Source organism: Trichosurus vulpecula, chromosome 2 (assembly GCF_011100635.1).
Source record: "Trichosurus vulpecula isolate mTriVul1 chromosome 2, mTriVul1.pri, whole genome shotgun sequence".
Taxonomy (NCBI): Eukaryota; Metazoa; Chordata; class Mammalia; order Diprotodontia; family Phalangeridae; genus Trichosurus; species Trichosurus vulpecula.
In genome coordinates, this window is record NC_050574.1 from 323,140,438 (window position 1) to 323,146,437 (window position 6,000).

Genomic DNA, 6,000 nt, shown 5'->3' on the forward strand with positions numbered 1-6,000 from the left:
CGGAGACAACTCATCCCACTTTTATAATTCTAATGGGAAAATTTTCTATCACATCCAGCAGAAATATACTTTTGTGCAACCCTTGCCCCCCATCACTTCTGAATCTATCCAACACTGAATGGACAAGCAAAACAAGCCAAAGGCCTCTTCTCTACAAAAGTCTTTCTCCATTCTAAGCATCCCTAGTTCCTTCAAACTATCCTTTTCATTGACACTATACTAGTTGCTGTATTCTAGATATTGTTCAGTTTATCAATGTTCTTCCTAAAATGTGATGGCCAGAACTGAACATAACAATCCAGTTGTGGTCTGACCACAGCAAAATACATAGAGACTCTAAGTTTCTTTATAAAATCATACCTCTCAATGCAATCTAAGACTGAATTACATTTTTTGGCAGCTATAACATACTTGAGCTATACTGGTTTTTCAGTATTCTAAAATCTCCAAACCTTTTTCAGATGATCTCTTCCCTAGAGGTGGAAACTCAACTAGAAAGTGACCTTGAGTGAAGACCATCTCACTTTCGTATTTGCATTCCCTGGGGCTACCCCAGTTCTGGCAAGTGGTGGACATTTCATAAATTCTTATTAGGTTTTTTCCTTCAAAAATAGTTATTTCAATCACAGTACTTAGCTCAGGGTTTTGAACACAGCAGATGCTAAATGTTGGTTGAATTACCAAATTCTCATATGGGGTTGTGGAAAGAAAGGCACACTATGTGCTGCTGACAGAGCTGTGAACTGGTCCAGTCATTCCAAAAAGCAACTTGGAATAAATTATCCTTATCTTTTGAGCAAGATATCCCACTATACCCCAAGGAAATCTCTAACACATCAGAATATTTACAGCAATATTTTTTATAGTATCAAAGAACTGAAAACAAAGTAGATGTCCACCAGTGGGAGAATGACTAAACAAACAGTATAAATGCATGGAATATTACTGTGCTGCAAGAAAAGATACATATAATACAGGAAAACATAGGAAGAAATTTACAACTGATGCAAAATGGAGAGAACCAGGAAAACAATGTACAAAATAACTACAACAGCATACAAAACTATAACAGCCTAATGGAAGAACAATAAATTGAAACTGAATGCTCGTAATTATAATGAAAAAATCTGACCTAAGAGATATGAGAATCTATCTTTCCTTTGTTTGAAGACTAGGGGTTTATAGGCTATGGACAACTACATATAATGTCAAGTTGAATGGTGTATTTCTTGATAAATTTTAACTTTTTTTGCTTTCTTTTTTCACTCTGGAAGAGAGGCAGGGAAATAAAGTGATATAAAAACATGGCATCCAGTAACCTTTTTTTAAAAGAAAAATTCCCCTGCTCCAAACACAGGTCATGGTGGCCCAAATGAGATACTACTTATAAAGTTATTAGAATGGTGCCTGACACTTAGTAGGCACTATATAAATGCTAATTCCTTCTTCTCTTCCCCTATCCCACCAAGGCTGCCATCTCCCCTCAGAGGTAAAAAAAAAAAAAAGAAGTGGGCCAACACACAGAAACAGGAGAAATTTAACCTAGAACAAAAGAAAACTATTCCCCACTTCAAAAACCTAAGTAGCATTACAAAGAAACCAGAGGCAAGTTGTGAGCTTTCACAAAACTAGAGCAGATTACCTTCCTTCAGAGGTGATTCTTTTTAATCCAGACAGGAGGCAGAAAGATGAAACAGATGACCTCCCAAGATCTTTTCTAAGTCCCACAGATGCAAGAAAGTGTGCTTGAACACGTATACGCCATCAGTACAGAGCTGCTAGATTTTCAGAGAATGGTCATGAATCAAGTCTGGAAAAATCTTGTGGCCAAGATGAATTAGGGGCCGCTAGTTGGCAAAGTGAATACAGCACAGGGCCTGGAGTCAGAAAGACCTAAATTAAAATTTATGGTCACACACTTATTAGTTGTTGGACCCTGGGCAAGTGAATTAACCCTCTTTGCCTCAGTTTCCTCCTCTGTAAAATGAACTGGAGAAATAAATGGCAAACCACTTAAGTATCTTTGCCAAGAAAATCCCAAATGGGGTCACAAAGAGTTGGACACCACTGAAACAAGTCAACAACACAGAACAAGTTAACTGCAACAGTTTCCTATCAATAAACTAATCTCATATTGAGTAGCCACTATACACTAAGAGTTATTGAGATATTTAATTGTGCTTATATATAAATACAAAAATTTTCTTTGTGGACTGCCATACCTTTAGAATGCAGTCTTGTCAAAGGCAGACACTTTGGAAAATTACATAAAACACAGTAGTGGTGGTAGTGGTGGTAGTGGTGGTAGTGGTGGTGATGGTGGTGGTAGTGGTAGGTCACCACTGTTACATAACGTACTCTTTAGAAGTAATAATAAACAGTGAGGTTTACAGATCTACGTGCTTAAAAATAATACACAAATAAACTATTAATTAACATGTGCTTCAAACACAGCCTGGCACAAAGTAGGTACTTTATAAATGTTTGTTTTTTGATACTAAATTTATCAGAAAATTAATAAATTAAGTAAGGTAAAACCAGTTGAGACTTCTTTCATATATGATTCTATTCCTATCTTCTGCAAGACCTTCTAGTTTTAGGATCATAAATCATAAAGAGAGTGATGAAAAGGCCATAGTTTTTCTAGTCTAATGTCCTCATTTTATGGCTGAGGACACTGAAGTCTAAAAATTTAAAATCAATTCCCAGAAGATACACAGATAGTAAATGGCAGAGTCTGAATCTGAATCCAGTTCCTCTTGTTTTAGATCCCACTGCAATATGTTGTTTTCGACTTTAGGTGACCTATCATCTAGAGTTACCTAATGTCTAGGTAGGGCTAAAAGTAAAAAACCACACCACTTTTAAATTATTCTTTTGAAAATCTTACTGTTTCTTTCAGGACTGCTTTGGTAGAGTTCTTAGTCCTAAATCATTTTCCCCCAATTCCTCTGAGCTTTGGTCTACAACCAAGTTCTTGCTACTAAGCTTAATTTTTACACAAAGACACACAAAACTCACAATAGGTGCATCTACCAAATGACATTCCCAATCTACACTACCAAATACAAGCACAGACCTCAAACAAACAACATCCACCAATGAAGTTTTGCAGCACCATTTCAAAGAAATATGCCTTCCACTAGTCATAAATTTATTAGGGGCTCAGGATCTACCAAAACAATAAACAACAAAAAAGACTTAGAGAGAGGGGAACAAGGGAGGAGAAGGAAAAGCCAATTTTAAAGGTTTGCATTTCCCAAACGGAGGCAAGTCTCCATTAGGTGCCTAACTCCCTTCTGCCATAATAAACTTATGGGAGTTCCCCTATCATATCTATCCTCACCTTTCCCTTCTTTCTCAGGATACTATACTATACTTCTGATTTTAGAATAAATATACAACAGAACTTTTAAAAAGAAATAAAAAACTGGCGGACAATCTTCCCCCCATCATACCCCCTTTCTTAAACCCTCTAGCCGCTAACGCCCTTTCAGAACGCCTTCACAGACTCTTGTCCTTTGCAGGTATGCACCTAGATTAAAAGGGTTGTTCTTAATCTGGGGTCCGTGAACTTAGTTGTTTCAAAAATATTTTTATAACTATTTAAATGTAATTGGTCTTTTTCTGCAAATCCTGTGTTTATGCATTTAAAAGTATTGCTCCGAGACGCGGTCCTAGGACCTAGACCCCAAAAGGTTAAGGATCCCTAACCTAGATATGGTCTTCCCTGAAGGAAACAAAGCTCCCGGAGAGCGGGGGCTCTGTGTTTTGGGGGGACTTGGGGTTTTTTGTTTTGGTTTTTCACTCTTTGCATCCCAGGAGCTTAGCACAGTACCCAGCCCTCGCTAAATGCTTGCTGACTGACTGACTGACAGACTCGTCTCCAGCCCCGGATGGTCCCAGAAGGGCGGCGGCTTGGCCCCACTGGCCGCCGTGGACTATGAGTGACCGACACTGACCCAGAGGGAGGAACAGAGGAATGGATGAACAGTCGGAGAGGGCGGGGGGGAGGCTGGCCCAGGAGGAGTGTGCGGGGAGGGAGGGCCTGCAAGAACACCAGATAGGGCGCGGGGAGGGGGAGGGGGAGGGAAGATGAGACAGAGAACGGGAGGGGGCGGGGAACGGCCGACTGCCGTCTGGCCGGGAGCCGGGCCGGGCCCCCCCCCCGCCTGCCCTCCCCCCACCCGGGACCAACTTCAGGGCAGCCGGGCTACCAGCCCGCGAGCCGGCCCCGCACTTACCCCGCAGGGCCGCCGCTCAGCCGAGGAGCTGGAGGGGAGACGAGGAAACCGCTGCCGCTGCCACCTCCGCGGCGGGGATGGGGGAGGGGGAACGGCCGTTACCGGGCTGGAGGCCTCGGCGCCGCCGCGTAGCTCCTGCCCGAGAGGGAGGGGGAGGGGCACCTCGAAGAGAGGGAGGGAAGGAGGGAGGGAGGAAGAGCGCGCACGGGCGCGCACACGGTACCCACCAGCCCCCGCCCGCGGCAGCCTCGCTCCGATCCGTTTGGTCCGCTCCTCCTACTCCTCCCCAGCTCGGTACCCCGCCCCCAGGAAACTTCCGCCTGGCCGCAGGAGATTGGCTCAAAGACGCTGACTCGAGGAGCGCTCGGAGAGCAGGAGGGGATTGGGCGGAGCTATCTGTCAATCAAAGTCGCCGGGCACGCGCGCGAGCTGGGAGGGAGCCCAAGGGTTGGCTGGTGGCTGGGGTTTGGAGGGGCCAGATGTCACTCGCTTGCCCTGTACCTTTCCTTGCCGTTGTCTGTGTGACCGTAAGGGCGAAAACCGAGACAGGGCAGCAAGCCGCTTCTTCGTCGTCTCCTAGTTGGGTCTGAGCATTCCTTTGGGCACTCATCCCCCTCCTCCCCAGTAGTTGCACAACTGACCTTGGAGGTTTAAAATTGCAATCTCCCTTCCGGCTTGTGTCTGGGCTGGGCGGCAGCTGCAGCCCCGTCCCCGACGCAGAAAGTCTGCAGCATCCTCGTTCTAGGACCCCTGGGAGTTTTGGTGGAGGATGGAAATGTGGACACATCTTCATTTGAGCCCAGGCAGGCGGGCTCCCCCATTCTCACCCCGATCTCGTCGACCAGAACAATAACAACAAAGACACACGAACTAAAACAATAAGGCCTGTGGTCTAGGGAGATTCACTTCTTACCACCTCCAACCTAAACAGCAACTTCCTTTTTTTGCTTACAAAAGAAAAAAAAAGCGGGGGGCTGGAGGGGGACAAAGGCAAGATATTTACCTGACAAGTTAAAAAGCCAGCAGTGACTTGGTCATTGTCTTCTTTCGGTATGCCACCTCCTGGCACCTGCTCGGTCCAGGGCTTTTTCTACATCAGCGCCTGACTCGGATGCAAGTCTGCAAATTTAATGGGTACCACCGCCTAGGAGACTGTACAGCACTGAAAGGATGTGTTCGAGGGATTTAGAGCCAGAAGGGCCTTAGAAATCATCTTGTCTAGTCCCTTTAATTTTGTAAGTGAAGAAACTAAGACCTGGGGACGTTAAATAACTTACCCAGGTATTTGAACCTAAGTCAAGTTGACGAGCATTTACTAGATGTCTACTATGTTCGAGGCACTGTGCTAAAGGCTGGAAGTCATCTGACTTCCTCTATGTCTAATTGCCAAGATTTAAACCTACATCTCTTCAAATCCCGTAGTTCCTCCTCCCTGTAGTTCAACCTTCATAGAAGCAACTGTTTGAAAGAGATTAATCCTTCTAAAGCCTGGTTTCAGTTGCCTCTACGTCTGTTATTTGTTGATTTGTTTTGCTCTCGTCTCTCATTCTGGACCCTCACTGGAAAGAGACAAGAAAGGCAAAGAAAAGGTGTGGAGGGGTGGGGGGGGGGGGGAGGGAGATGGCAAAGCAAAGGGGAAAGAAAAAAAAGGAGATGAGTTATGTATTGAATACCTTCACTAGAAACGTAATACTTGAATGTGATAGAGGCAGAGACCTATCCAGAGTATTCTCTTCCTCATCCCTGAAGCTTAATT

At 44.4% G+C, this 6,000-nt stretch overlaps 1 protein-coding gene across 3 annotated transcripts in view; it reads right to left on the reverse strand.

Moving 5' to 3' along the window:
- The window catches only part of NCK1 (NCK adaptor protein 1), an 88,379-nt gene extending 83,043 nt beyond the window's left edge, over positions 1-5,336 (reverse strand). Inside the window, exon 1 of one of the 3 annotated variants that reach the window (XM_036745815.1) lies at positions 4,245-4,409. The gene's annotated coding sequence lies outside the window, so the exon portion shown is untranslated. Of the gene's footprint in view, positions 1-4,244; positions 4,410-5,247 lie in introns of those variants that run through there. The other 2 variants (XM_036745816.1, XM_036745817.1) reach the window with 2 other exon arrangements.
- Positions 5,337-6,000: the final 664 nt, after the last annotated feature.